The sequence below is a fragment of the Mytilus californianus genome, unplaced genomic scaffold (assembly GCF_021869535.1).
Source record: "Mytilus californianus isolate M0D057914Y unplaced genomic scaffold, xbMytCali1.0.p SCAF_6, whole genome shotgun sequence".
NCBI lineage: Eukaryota > Metazoa > Mollusca > Bivalvia > Mytilida > Mytilidae > Mytilus > Mytilus californianus.
Window position 1 is genome coordinate 30,959,078 of NW_026262712.1, and position 14,312 is coordinate 30,973,389.

Below are 14,312 nucleotides of genomic sequence, written 5' to 3' on the forward strand. Positions count from 1 at the left end.
ATAAAATATTGGATGTGAAATACCTGAACGTATAAGATGTCTCCATGTTGATTTATATTTACGAATGATGTCCTTGTACCGATGATAAAATTTAGTAAATGTTTTGACTAGTTTGTGATATCGAAAACCCTGGTGTAATAATTTTAAGTAATACAGAGATTTCTTTCGTTGAAATCAAATACGTTGTTACATATACGAGCGAAACGAAAAAGTTCAGATATATAAACACCACAAGATGGCGACAAGGGAACGTCACCATCTAAAAATGGATAATTAACAATAGGAAATGATATCAGCTGTTTTATCATAAATTTTGGTATTAAGCTTCCCGTTAAAGATAAAGATATCAAAATCCAGGAAAAGGCAGTGTTCAGTGTTAGTATTAGCTTTATTTAAAGTCAGTTCGACAGGATAAATCTCTTTAGTGTACATACTGAAGTCGTCATTATTGAGAGCCAATATATCATCTAAATATCTAAAAGTGTTATTAAATTTTTGAATCAGATGTTGTTTCGATGGGTCTTTGCTGATTTTAGTCATAAAATGTAACTCATAACAATACAGAAACAGGTTCGCAATAAGTGGTGCACAGTAAGTCCCCATGGGAATTCCGATAACCTGACGATATACGGAATCTCCATAGCGAACAAAAGTGTTATCTACTAAAAATTCAAGGGCATTTATAGTATCAAAGCAGGTCCAATTGACATAGTTCTTTTGTTTGTTGTTACTAAAAAATGACCGAAAAGAGTTTGAATATATATATTCGCATTCCGACTTTTTAAAATCCAATTTAATAAGGTGTTTGAATTTTCTTAATAAGATTATGAGGCAACGTGGTATATAGGGTAGAAAAATCAAAACTTTAAACAGATTAGAAATCACCAATATAAGCATGCAATTTATCAAGTACTTCCAACGAATTTTTGACACTCCAAAAGTAAATAATTCCACTATTTTCAAAGGCCTTTTTTGAACAATTTATAACCAGGTTTTTTATTGTACCAAGAGTACTAGTAAGTAGAATAGATAGTTTAGTAGTGGAACAATGGCTTGAAGACGAAATAAATCTATATTTGTAAGGAGTTTTGTGTAGCTTCGGAAGCCAGTACATAGTTGGAAATTTCCTTGTATTTGGTTCTACTTGTAAAGAGATAGCTAAAAGTTTATGTTTGTTACAGATGTCATTTTCCAAAAATGGAGTCAGTTGGAATGTTGGTGAATTCGTGATTTCCTTTTGTAGAACATCAATGTAAAATTTACGTCAAACAATAATGATATTGTTAGCAGCCTTATCAGCCGGAACAAAAATATATTCCTTGGCGAGTTCTTTTAACTTATGTTTGATACGGGAAATTGGGCTATTATGGTTGTTGTTAGGAGTAAAATGATCTTTAAAATGTTGAATACGTATATCAACTATTTTCGTTACCGAATTAAAAAGAGAAATGATTTCTTGTCAGCTTTTTCTCGTTTTATCCATTTAGAGAGGTAAGTACGGAGTGAGTCGTGGATGATGTTACGACACTCATTCCAATTAATAATTGACGGGGGACAATATTTAGGTCCTTTACTGAGGAATGATTTCAACTCTCAGTCACGAACGATGTTAAGGTCTCCTGTTATAACATGGGAACTGGGGCCATAAATGTATTCGGATTTACTGCAATTTCACGAGGTAGATGTATTGTCACTGATATTAACATCTTTACACACTTCGCTGTAATTAAACATATATTTCCGGGTAGATTTTTTGTAAACATAAGAAATAAGAGGGAGTTCAGTATTATCAAAATATCCAGGAATTTATTCTTTAACAGAATGATCAATTTTTTACGTACTAATTTAGAAACTTTATCCAAAATGGTAACATAATCCGTTCTAGATATATTACCAATTCCCATGATATAGTCGTTAAGACCGAGAGGATAGACTGTCTGTAATTTTTTAATCCAATTTAATTCAATTATGTTTCGTGCTCGTACAAATTTTGAATGAGATTCCCCAGGCTGCTTATTAACTACTTCTAAAGGTTGAACTGTTAAATATTTAAAAGGATGATTGTGCTTCTTAAGGTGTTGATAAATGAAACTTTTGAATTGATGGGGTCTTTTAAAACGATAAAAGTGTTCTTGCGTGCGTTTAGGTAAATATCGTCCAGTTTCACCTACGTACTGAATACCGCATCCCGGTTTGTTTCATGTCAGTAAATATATAATACTGTTAGTTTTTCAAGTGATATCAGTTTCAAAAATTTGGGAAAATGTGCGACCATTAAACGTGGACCTTACCGTATTGTTGTTGGAAAGACGGGGACATGTAAGTCATTTTTTGGCACTTATAGATAGAAGGGTAACCACGATTTTTGTTATTAAAAATATTAGCGATTGTAGTATTTTTAAATAATCGATTTTGAAGATTGAGACGTGTAGATACCCTTTGAACGAGTTTAGTATTAAGTATTTTTCCATTTCGAAGTTTCATGATTTGTTTTTTGTTATCTGTTTACCAATTGAAAGGAGCAAAGAATGACGTCCAAAATATGAACGAATGGACAACAACTGTCATATTCCTGACTTGGTACAGGCATTTTTATATGTAGAAACCTTGTTTATTTAAAGGATCGATAAGTTTACCAGAATCGTTACTAAATTTCCTGGCACGGTAAACAATATTTCCGTAAAAATGAAGATGTGCTATCCCGTTTGAGATAAGTTTTCTACAAGAACAACCAAACTTCAAAACCAAATCTTTATATCTATGGAAGAATTTAGTAAAGGTTTTAAGTAAAAAATAAAATCACAAAAATACTGAACTCCGAAGAAAAATCAAAACAGAAAGTCCCTAATCAAATGGCAAAATCAAAAGATAAAACACATCAAACGAATGGACAACAACTGTCATATTCCTGACTTGGTACAGGCATTTTACTATGTAGAAAATGGTGGATTAAACCTGGTTTTAGAGCGTTAAACCTCTCACTTGTATGACAGTCGCATCAAATTCCATTATATTGACAACGATGCGTGAACAAAACAGTCATAATAGGTAAAATTGTCAAAATAGGGGTACAGCAGTCATCACCATGTCACAATCTCAATCAGAACAAAAACAAACAAATATTTAACATAAAAGCACAAAAAAAGCATACATCAAATTAAACAACCATGTTCATTGCTTACTTATTTTTGTATTTTATTTATGTATGCTAAATCAACTCATAAAGGATTGAAATATTTTAAGTCCTGTGATCGAATGGCTAGATTAACATCAACTCTGGTGTAGAATCGCGTGTTTGACGTACGAGTTTGATAAATAACTTAAGAAACTTCAAAATTATCTCGTTATACCATCGCGACCATGTGAATCTCGCGTTATTTCAAACATCCTGTTGTGTGCCAGAAGTGATCAAAATTTTTTAACATTAGTGTTGTTGAAATTATTAATTAAATGCAATTTAGACGGGTCTTTACTGAGTTTGGTCATAAACTGTGATTCATAACAGTACAAAAACATGTCTGATATTAAAGGGGTGCAATTAGTGCCCATTGGAATACCTACAACCTGTCGATAAACTTTGTTGCCGAAACGTACATAAATACTATCAAGGAGAAAATTAACAGCTCCAATCATCTCATCATACCTCCAGTAAGTATATCTAGCATATTTACCTTTCTCATTAGAGAAGTAGGCTTTAAATGAGTTGCAGCAAATATATTTGCATTCAGATTTACCAAACGACCATTTAATTAAATAGGAAAACTTTTGTTTGATAAGATTGTGTGGAAGTGTAGTGTAAAGAGTAGAAGAGTCAAAAGGACCATCAAAAGCACGTAATTTATCTAAAACATCCAAAGAATTTTTTACACTCCAAAAATAGTTAATTCCACTATTTTCATATATTTTATAACAATAGTTTACGATAAGCTCTTTGATAGTAGTAGAGGAACTTGTTAAAAGCACTGAAAGATAAGTTGTAGAACATTTACTAGAGGCCGAGATGAAACAATATTTTACTGTATTTTTGTGAAGTTTAGGTAACCAATACATAGTAGGGACCTTATTTTTAATAGTTTGAGTGCAGTTCGGTTATAAGCTCGCAATGATATGTCCACATTTAAATGCAAAATTAATGTTCAACTGGCCAAAAAATGTGTGCCGACTGCAGAAAAGTCGTTGAGCGTTAGTTTTACATATTATATAATTAGATATATAAATAGTTTAAATACGCCTAGTATACATATAAATCATTTTTCAAGTACCTTTTATTTTCAGCTGAAGAATGTATTGCTTGATAAATCCCTCTGGATAAACAAAACTACACATGTAGAGACCTTCCTCGTTTAAAGACGCGTTCTTTATTTTCAAATTATACTTTCCTTCACTCATGTTTGCCATAATTTCTAGTTTTCGTGAATTTTGAAGATCTAGGTTAATACTAAGTCCAACTGAGTACACGTACAAAACGCCTTTATCGACACCTGGACCTATCCAGTTTGGAGCAAAACTGTTTGGAGTAACATTGCAGAATAAGACAACTGATTCTCCTGTTCCAACGTAAACAGTATCATTTGTTCTTGGAAACTCTGTAAAATGTACATTTAAAACAGGAGTATGTTATTGGATTTTAATTTGTTCAATAAAAGTTTCATACAGCTGACATTTACTATTCTTTAAAATGCTTGTTTATTATATTGCGTTCCTATTATGATAAATCTTCAAATCCCACAAAAAAGATGAAGAAAGTAATTTTAGACAAGTAATGGAATGCGTTGCAATATTTACAGCATCATTAATTAATGTGAGTGTCTGTTTTGAGGTTTATGTGGATTTTAAGAGAAAACGACAGATTTCTCTAAAAGACAATACTATTTTCTTTAATCATGTTAATTATCTGACAATTTCATTCGGGTCTCAGTTTCATAAATGTCAGTAATATGAGAGAATATGTGACCGAACAAGAATTGAACTGCAGTCTGAGGGTCACGAGTAAAGCGCGGTAAAACGAAAATGTCACATGAAATAGTTAAACAATCTCGAATAACCCATACTATCGGATCATCCATATACAATGCCTTCTCATCTCTCCTGGTATGTTCTCAATTTTTGATAGATTAAAGAATTAACTGTGTTTGGTTATAAATTGAAGATAGCGTGTTCATCAACATAAATAAATAGTTTTGTAATGCGAGGCAAAAACGCTCTCGTGTCTGTTTGTAAAAAATGAAAACAACACATTATATAAATTGTATGCGTCCGAAGCGCCTTTCTGGATTTACCTGCATCCGGAACGCGCAAAGCCTAATATGTGAAAGCCAAGCATGTATAAGACCTGAAACATGTTACATTGTAAAAACAAAACTTTACGACACAACAGATGATTTCACATTTACTCTTTTGAACTTTCCATTGCTTAATAACTAAGTAAATAAATAAACGACAAATAACTGTTCTGCTTGCAATGAACAACATGATGGATGCAAATAGAAACACAGGAACTGCTTACTTTTCATGAATTAATATGAATGCAATTTTAAACTTGAAAACGATATTCAGTCCGTGAGTTTTATATTTAATTTTAAAAACACTACACATATTGAACAATACGAGTATGGTTCAATATGAGTAGTGTTTTGATGACTCTGTTTTTTATCCTGATGTGTCTTTTTTTGTTAATAGTTTGGTCGTTTTTATTTAACTAGTGATTTTTCATTGCTCCATTGTTAAACAATATATAGTTTGTTCCAGACACCTAAGGAAAGAAACAGAAATCAAAAAGTCACGTAGAATTTTGTAACTAAACGGAAAGTATTTTTATTTCCGTCTACTGTAATATTCGGCAGTTTGTTTTTATGGTTATTAAGATTATAACGCAATTTTGACTGCTGTACCCCTAATTTTGACATTTGTACCTATTATGTCAGTTTGTTTTGTTCACGCATCGTTGTCAATATAATAGAATTTGATACGACTGTCATACAAGTGAGAGGTTTAGCTAGCTATAAAATCAGGTTCAACCCACAATATTCTCCATAAGAAATTGCCTGTACCAAGTCAGGAATGTGACAGTTGTTATCCATTTGTTTGAAATGTTTGAGCTTTTGATTTTGCCATTTGATTAGGGACTTTCCGTTTTGAATTTTCCTCGGAGTTCAGTATTTTTGTGATTTCACTTTATACATTTCATAATTTAAGTATCATATGAATAACACACATACATCCAAATGACGCAAATAAAATAATTATAGAAACTGCAGCTTAATATAGGAACCGAAAAGGGAAGATAAAGTTTGTTTTCATAAATTCAAAGTTATTTTGTGTCATTCGTTTCCATTTGTTTTACTTTCATGTTTTTTTTTCATACAGAGCAAAATAAATCAATCAAAAAACACACATGAAAAATAAACCTATAAAAATAAATCCATAAAAAATCACTGTTTCATTAAAGCCTTGGTGCGCGAGATTTTTTTTATAGCTGATCTGAAAGGTACATGAACATGCTTTGTAAGTGAACTATGATGTGGCGATATTTGTTAAACGTTAAGCGTGACATATCTGTACACTATCAAATTGTTTGACGTGTTAAAACAATTATGATGACGTATACAGAAATGTAATTCTAATTATTACGAAATATTACTAACCCGAAAACACCGGCACTAGGATAACTACCAACATGGACAAATTTCTGAAAAACTGCATTTGGCTTAGACCGTCTTATTCATAAAACTGGACTCTGAAAAAGATTAAAACATCATATCAAATGAGTACATTCGGCAGTTAATGTTATGAATTGTTAAAAATGTCAAAATATTCAGATTAGTATAGATAACAGAAGTTATTATATATTATCTAACTTTTATATTCTTTTTTTACTGAGATAAAATAGTTTTTAATGACAAACTAAGCAAAACTAAGTTGAAGTTGAAAATGTTACATCGCACAATTCTTCCACAAATGTACGCTTTGTTTTACGCATGTCTATCATAAAACAGAGATTTTACTGCTATACATTGATGAAACAGCTGAAAATGAAAGAAATATATACATATGTAGGCTTGAATCATTTAAAAATAACCATGAACAACCCTAGATAAAGACGACGAGGAAAGTTCACCCATTGTTGTCAATAAAACGGAATTGTTTGCGACTGTCATAGCAGTGCGAGATTTAACTAGCTATAAATCCAGGTTTACTCCACCATTTGTCCTTCAGAAAATGCCTGTCACAAATCATGATTATGGGGGTTGTTATCCATTCGTTTGGTGTGTTTGAGCTTTTGATTTTGCATATGATAAGGGACATTCAGATTTGAATTTTAGGTATTGTTGTTATTTTAGTTTTTACGACGTCCACCGTAAGCTACATGTTTATGTAGCCTAGGTGGTCGAGTGGTCTACGGTGCTGGTCACGGTGTTGCCATGATTTCACAGAACCAAGGTTTCGAATCCCGCTGAAGTAAGAACAAAACTTTGCGAACGCCAATTTGAAGATCTAACATTGTTGGGCTAAACTTGAGATGAATTGTATACATATTAAGTTGTTTTTCTTAAAATGTCCTGTACAATGTCTGGAATATGGAAGTTATTATCAAATATTCCGTTTCTTTGTACGTTAACGTTTGTTTTTGTAGCAGTTCAGTGTTTCTGTTGTTCCTTTGTTTTCCTCTTATAGTTGATGTGTTTCCCTGTTTTTGTTTATGAACCGGATTTGTTTACGCTTTATCGATTTATGAATAATGAACAGCGGTATACTACTGTTGTCTTTAGTTAGCCCTGTATGATCACGGGTTATCCCATGGAGAATGTCAGTCTTAAAATTTTCACATGTTTAAACGTATATTTATAAGTAAGCAAGTCAGTAAATTGTTTATTATAGTGACATGTGTAAATCATCATAAATATATAATTTTGTACAAAATATAATCCGACCTACATAATACACCCGGTCCAATAGATCAATAAGTCACCTTTTATATTACTTTCAATTCAATATAAATGTTTAATATCACGTGGTAATTGTTAATTTAAATTTAAATTCGAGAGCCAGATTATAATAATTTATTATATACCTACATGGAGATCAGAACGATAGGTCATTCTTTTGAAGAATCAAGTTAATGCAAATCTTCACAGAAAATAAAATTTTTTGACGGTATATGTTATAGATAATGCAAATTTTAAGGTTTTTCTTGAAGTATAACACACCGAGGGGTGTCAGGATTTGTCAAATGAAAGACCGACCGTGTTATAGTTCAAAGTATGATTTCACATTATTTGTTTCGGAAGTTAATATGTGCGTCAATGATAATTTTTGGTATTTCAGTCAAATAAACGGAATAACGGACTGTTTCTGCCTTAAACCTATGAAATATGAAAAATTAAACAGTTAACCCTCAATTGGCAACACCACACGATAGCTATCAAACGAACTTAATGTACAAGTAAATTAAAGTTTGCATTTTAATCAGGAAAATAATGACCTGATACAAGTCATTATTTTATGCCTTGAAGCAAATCTCATTGAAACTTGGTATCGTCCGGGTTGATTGTTCAAAAGAATGACCTATCGTTCTGAAAGAAATAACTTAATGTAGGCATACAAAAGTCAGATAATGCATATTTTAAGGTTTTTCTTGTCATATAACACACCTCGGGGTGTCAGGATTGCACAAAGAAAGACCTCGATCCCTACGGTCGGTCTTTCATTTGGCCAATCCTGACACCCCTCGGTGTGTTATACTTCAAGAAAAACCTTAAAATATGCATTATCTATAACAGAATTAGCGTTTGTAAAAGTTCTTATATTGTTCTTAAGTTTGTTCTAAAGGTATGTTAACAAGGGTAAACTGTTTGTTTTCTACGGAAAAATGACACTGCTAAATATTTAGCTATATATATATATATATATATATATATATTTAGCAGTGTCACTTTTCCGTAGAATTGAGGTAAATTGTATGGCTTTCCAAATACCGTTTCGATTCCTAACATCACTGAAGAGACATTAATTGTCGAAATCCGGATATGGTGTACAAAAACCTTTGCACCTTTTGTTTGCGGTATAACATCTTTTCCGCAAGTTTATTGTTTTCTGTTTAGTATTAAATTTATATTTAAGATCCATTTATTACATCGGTGATCCGTTTATTTGGCAATCGCCAATGGCAGTCAGCAGGGTTTAAGAACATTTGTTGTTAAACCTGTTAGTCAAATGCGTTTTGTTAAAATATACTTTTTCACTCTTTTGGTCTTTTGGAAAATGTTGTTTGTGCTGTATTTAGACCCCTCTAACAAGAAATTTGTTTTGCATGCACACGTATAAAAATTGCGGTTTTTATCCAACGCAATTATAGGTTTGAACGTTGTTTTCAATTTAGACTTGTTTATATATATATATATATATATATATATATATATACGAAGACACATCAAACTGTTAAAAAAGATGGGCGAAAGATACCAGAGGGACATTCAAACTCAAAATTCGAAAATAAACTGACACCGCCATGGCTAAAAAAGAAGACAAACAATAGTACACAAAAGAAACATAGAAAACTAAAGAAATAGCAACACGAACACCACCAAAAACTGGGGTTTAATCATGGCACCCGTCGTGTTGCTCATGTTAGTAAACCCGGTCACAAGTCTAATTCTATAGGTCACATTCGTGAAAAGGGAACGGGATTGTACTACGACATTAGGAACATATCCGCTATCATCTGTGAAAATGATATTCCATGAGGGTCAACCAACTCGTGATGACGTCCGTAAAATTTACGGAGGGAATATATATTCTAACTTCACCATTTTAAATTCTTGGTTTAATAGCTTCCTAGTGAGCAAAAACTTATATCAAAGACATCATGATAGGAAATACAAGCCCGGGAATATCGTATCAATTGAGAGATATATAATCCGTATGCAGACATTGCTGGAATGTTGCTACAAAGAAATGGAAAGTTCACAATTGGGAAGCTGAAATCATCTCTTTTGTCATTAAGTTTTATTTTCAACCGGTCTACATTGTCAATTTCTAGATGTTAGTCAACATATGAGGCAGACTTAACTGTATCTGTTGTATCCTTTATCTCAAGCTCGATGGAAAAAGATGGGTTAAACATAGTCACCAATGTTTTTATTATTTAGAGAGAGAACATTATCTGTATAGAGGAAGGTAAAGTTAAAAAATACTGCTAACTTCTTTTCTTTCTTCCTAAGAGGTTCCTGTATGAAGTAAGCCTCATAAGAATAAAGGAACCAGTCAGCAAGAAGATGGGCACAGTTGGAATTGTATGGATTTCCTTCCCACTTTTTATCTCGATCAGTGACTTCGGGATACTAGAAGATGATATGTTTGCATTATCTAAGTTTAGGTAAATTACGTTTGTAGAAAAAAAATACCTATTATTGTATATCAAAAATTTTCGTTCGCATATTCGAATTAATGTTTTGTTTTCTGTCTTGTCATTTAACATTTTTCTGTAATGGCGTTTTAAGTTTGTTTGCAATGTATTGATATGCCTATTTTTTGGTTTCCTTTGCCTCTTTATTGGGAAATTTAAAGTAAAACTAAGCAGAGAACAACTGTAGAATGATTTTGAAATTCGATCCGTTTGATTAAAGAAATACGTGGAAGAGGGAGATGCTGATGAAAATGGAAAATGAAAACAAGTAGAGAATAATCAGATTTTAGAAAATGTTCTCAATTTTGTTTCAATTTTTTGTTACCCAAAAGAAATATCAGGTTTTTGAAATTAAATGAGTAAATTGTAAGCAAAGATTCGCTAATGTAACTATCACTTGAAAATATATTTATAAATCTTTACCTATGTAGCTAGCATCCAATTTTGCGTTTGAATAAAAAGAAATCAGTTAAGGGTCTTACTGTCCTCAGGAATTAATATGTCATTCGTTTTTGTCGACACCGTTATTTTTAAAATAATCAGATATTGTCCATTCATTTTTTTTTATTTCCTTGTATTTAGTTCCAAAGGTCAAACAATTGATTATTTCCGTGATTCAATTTTTCTAACTAGCTTCATTTATTTTATGTATGCGTTGATTGATCGACATATTATATTTTCGAGAAAATCACCAAGTACATATAAATAGTTTGCTAAACTAGAACAGTATAATCTAGTAAAAAAAACAATTACAACTAATGCATAAGACACATCTTCTTCCAGACTAAAGTATGTTGCATGAATATATTTTCATGCTCAGCCCAGAACAATAATTTCCTGGACTGGAACGTTTTATTGTTAGCAATAAACAAATTGAATGCTAAATGATATTGATGATAATTTATATCCATTAAAAAATCCTTGTTGTGCGTTTGTTTTTTCTACATTGGCTAGAGGTATAGAGGTATAGGGGAGGGTTGAGATCTCAAAAAACATGTTTAACCCCGCCGCATTTTTGCGCCTGTCCCAAGTCAGGAGCCTCTGGCCTTTGTTAGTCTTGTATCATTTTTAATTTTAGTTTCCTGTGTATAATTCGGAGTTTAGTATGACGTCCATTATCACTGAACTAGTATACATATTTGTTTAGGGGCCAGCTGAAGGACGCCTTCGGGTGCGGGAGTTTCTCGCTGCATTGAGGACCCATTGGTGGCCTTCGGCTGTTGTCTGCTTTATGATCGGGTTGTTGTCTCTTTGACACATTCCCCATTTCCATTCTCAATTTTATTTTTTTTTAAAGTAAATTTAGAAAGGTATCCTCTGCAAACGCCTTATTTGACTATTATTATCGGGTTTGTTTTTTATCGTTTTGTTTTCTTCTGGTTCACATTATCATGATTAAATGCTGTTTATCTTTTCACAAATGCAGAGAGCGCTTTAAAAAAATTATTCATCAGACGAATCTATATTTATGGTAACAAGCCGACCGGGTTTGTGTAAAAAATCGTCGTTGTAGGACTCTTTGCATGAAAAATGAGTGTCTTTTTCTTTGTTTTGTTTTCACACAATGGCTCCAACTGATGAGGTCAGTAGTCTTCATTTTGTTATTAATCGGGCAAAGTGATATCATGACCGTCTATAGTGTAATTGTACAGAAAAATGAGCGACATCGTCCATTTTGAGACATTTTCTCAGCTGGAAACCCGTGATCGGTATCTAATCAATAAACTGTTAACACAGAGATATGTCTCGCCTTTTTGAAATTTTGATAATGCAAATGTTATTTTAAAAGAGCAATACTTAAACATATAAGTTATGCAAATATTCAATGTCAATGAACCATGACTGACGGTGCATGGTTAAACAACCTCAATTGAAATGAGATGTGCCAATGCTAATATATCTGCACACCAAATACCTTTGACTTATCATAATTCGTTCCCTTTATTCAAACCTAAACACAAACATTAACTTGTAAACTATGAAAAAGTTTCAATGTCAATGGACCATGATGAGGGGGTGGGGCTATAAAATCTGGAAACTAGACTTGCAAATGCCAATAAATTTTCCCACCAAATATCATTGACTTGACATTAGCGGTTCATCTTAAACTGATCTAATCACTTACTAATACATGCAAACTAATCAAAAGTATTAAAGTCAATAGACCATGTCTGAGGGGGCGGGGCCAAATATTCTCCATGGAAATGAGGTGTGCTAGTCTTTATACAACTTCATACCAATCAACATTGTCCTACCACTAATGGTTCCCCTAGAACTGACTTAGTCACGACTAATACATGTAAACTAGGCAAAAGTTTAAAAGTCAATAGACCATTACTGAGAGGGCGTACCAAATAATCTCCATGGAAATGAGTCATGCCAATGCTTGTACGGCTGCATTCTAAATATTATTGACCTACCACTAGTGGTTCCCAATAAACTTACCCTATCACAAACTTATACATGAAAACTAATAAAAAGTTTCAAAGTCAATAGACCATGAGTGAGGGGATAGAGCCAAATAATCTTCGTGGGAATAAGATGTGCCAATGCTTATACAACTACATACAAATTATCATTGACCTACAACAAGTTGTTCACCGTAAACTATACCTAATCACAAACTAATACAATTGTCGCCGCCGAACAACGGAAACAACATTCCTATGTCTCGCTTTGTGACTCCGTCAAGGAGAGACATAAATCATTGATTATGACAAGCGCTGGATACTTTGACCTAACAAAATGCCTTTTGTGCTGTTGCATCTCGAGATAAAATACGATTTTTTTCTTTTTAATTGTGCGTTCATTTATAAATGATGAAATGATAACAATAACCAGGGCCTGCAGTTAAACTCATGAATAACAAATGCCATTGGATGCAACAAAATCGAATCACACCATTACACTATGGCAACTTCCATAATGTTTGACTTCAAAATTAAGGCGAATCAATCAAGGTTTATTTGGATACCACAAACTGTCAATTTAAAAAAAAATTGAGGTTCTTGAATATTCTAAGTATTAAAGGTAAAGTTCATTGAAATAATTCTTCACCTAACTAAATAATCTTTGACGCCATGTTAGCCCTTTGGTATCTTACGAGTCCCTTGTGAAACGAGTAAAATACAACAACAAATCAAAGTGCTTGTAGCTACTGCAGAGTAAAGATTGCTTTAATTTATCACTTGGAAATGAAATCAAATATTGCATTGTATTAACCATTAGTACATTAGTTATTGTTGATTAAACTACAATCAATTCTGGATAAAGGAATATTTATAAAGATGACTTTAACAATGCCATCATTGATATTTTTTATCAGATATTAGATTCCTGCACCTTGCAAAAGGTATGCAATTTTCGTCATTTTGTGACTTGAATATCTGAGCATGTATTACATTGATAAATTTCTGGACATTTTAGTGGATAGGATGTATAAAAAGAATATTATCATTAATGCACTATATTTTGTGTATCTAAAAGGTAGTGATAAATCTTGGAAGATATAGATATCAAGTCAGTACCACAGGGTTTATGGTTCCATATTATGCAATCTCTATCCCCCCAAAGACAAACGATTATAACAATGAGTACTATGTGTTATCAAGGAAAATAAAACCTTTTTTTAAAGAAAATTAAGGGACATACCTTTTAAATTTAACTGCAAAAAATAATACATTATGGTTGATAGCTATTTGGATCTTCAAAACAAGTACATGTGTTATCATTCAATTGATATAATTCATAATTTGAAAGAAAATTCTAGTAAATTACAAATAAAACTTTTAAAACATTGCATGTTTTTTTTTATTCACATCTATCAGCATACTTCAGAGATAATCATTTCAATGGCCTCCAGTAACATAATGTGCACAATAAGTTTGTATCTTATAACCATCATAAT